Genomic DNA, 1858 nt, shown 5'->3' on the forward strand with positions numbered 1-1858 from the left:
CTGCCATCCCTCCTTTTTGGGACTCTGTGTGTGGGGGTGTAAGGGTCCGGTGTAGGGGCTCGGTCGTCTCAGGTGCGGCCGGGAGCCAGACCATGTCACTACACGGCCTAAATCCACAAATCAGTCTCCGAAGGTCCACGGGCTCAGACCCTCAGGCAGGGGCTGAGCAACAATAAACAGAGTCAGTAGATTAGGCCCCAAGCCCTCAGTCAGGGCGGGGCAACCAACAGCAGTTCTAGCTCAGACCCTCAGGCAGGGGCTGAGCACACAGAGTCAGTAGTTTAAGGGGCTCAGCTCTTTAAGCAGGAGCTGAGCAAACAACAATAGTTCAGGGCTCAGCTCTTTAAGCAGGAGCTGAGCAAACAACAATAGTTCAGGGCTCAGGTCCTTAAGCAGGAGCTGAGCAGCAATAATAGTCAGTAAGCCCAAGCCCTAGGTCAGGGCAGGGTAACAGCCAATAAGTCAAGGGGCTCAGGTCCTTGTCCCAGGAGCTGAGCAACAACACTAGTTCAGAGGCCCAGGTCCTTGTATCAGGAGCTGAGCAGCAATAATAGTTCAGGGCTCAGGTCCTTAAAGCAGGAGCTGAGCAGCAATAATAGTCAGGCAAGTGCAGGCTTCTGTGCCTGCGCGCTGGTGTGAGGGGGAGACTGCCACCCGTGAGTGGGGTGGCGGGGGGGGGATGACACAGGCCCACCCACTCCACTGTGTCCCAGCCCGGGGCCCTAAAAGAGGCAGTTAGTCTGCTGCTGTGTCGGTGGGGTCCTGACCGCAACACACCGACATCGGCTCGAAATCTGCAGTAGCCAGACTTGGGTCAGCTACCCCCGGGCCACTTCCCATCTCCTCCTCCATGGGTACCTGCTCCTCGCTGGTGTCTTCAGTGGGGTCCCATACCACGGGCTCCTTGTCGTGCTGAGGGTTGGCTAGGTCGGGCTGCTCCTCAGGACACGGGTCGGTGTTACGCTCAGGCCGCTCCTCGGGATACCGGGCCCGGGGAAGGCTCGGCCAGTCCTCCTCTGGGTACCGTGCTCGGGGAAGGCTCGGCCAGTCCACTTCAGGATACCGTGCTCGGGGAAGGCTCGGCCAGCCTTCTTCAGGGTACCTGGCTCGGGGAAGGCTCGGTCCAGCAGGAGCTTGGTCAGGAGCGTCTGTCCTCTCCAGCCGCCGGGCTGCAACTGAGCGCTGGGCCGGGCCTCTTATACTTCCTGTCCCGCCCCTTGACTTCCGGGGGGTGGGGCCAGGCGGCAGTGGCTCCGCCCACTGTGGCGGCTGTTCTGGCTCCTCCCTCTCAGGAGCGGCCGGGAGCCAGGCCGCCTCACTACAAGGGGCTATGTGACCTTGTGGCGGGGGAGGACGGTTACAGATTCCCCTGCTGCGTGGCTCTGTGGTCCGGGACAAGGACCGCTGCATAAGTTCTGTAACCGCCCTCCCATGCCACAAAGTCACGTACCCCCCACCCACACAGAACATGGAAAACACCTCCCAGACCGACCAGGGTGCCTACTGACTGCACTGTGTGTGTGAACTGCTGTTGATCCTGCCCCCGTGTCTGTACCCTGGTAAAGGTGACTGTCCTATGCAATTAACAACCCCCTTCCCCCCCCCCTTCAAAGACAGTCTTCTGTAGAAAAACTTGACGGAAATAGTAATTAACAGCAAACTACTTTTAATAATCAACTACACAGTTAGGGGATGAAACTGGGATTGGGGCTTCGGAGAGCCAGGAAGGGAAGGACTTCTCAACATTTAGGGAATGAGAGCCTTCTTGTATTTGTGCACTCTGCAGGGGTGCAGTGACAGTTTTCACGGCCCCTGTTGCCCCTCCTTCTTGTTACTTTGGGTGAGAGGGGGTTGGGAC

Source organism: Mauremys mutica, unplaced genomic scaffold (genome assembly GCF_020497125.1).
Source record: "Mauremys mutica isolate MM-2020 ecotype Southern unplaced genomic scaffold, ASM2049712v1 Super-Scaffold_100099, whole genome shotgun sequence".
Classification (NCBI taxonomy): Eukaryota; Metazoa; Chordata; order Testudines; family Geoemydidae; genus Mauremys; species Mauremys mutica.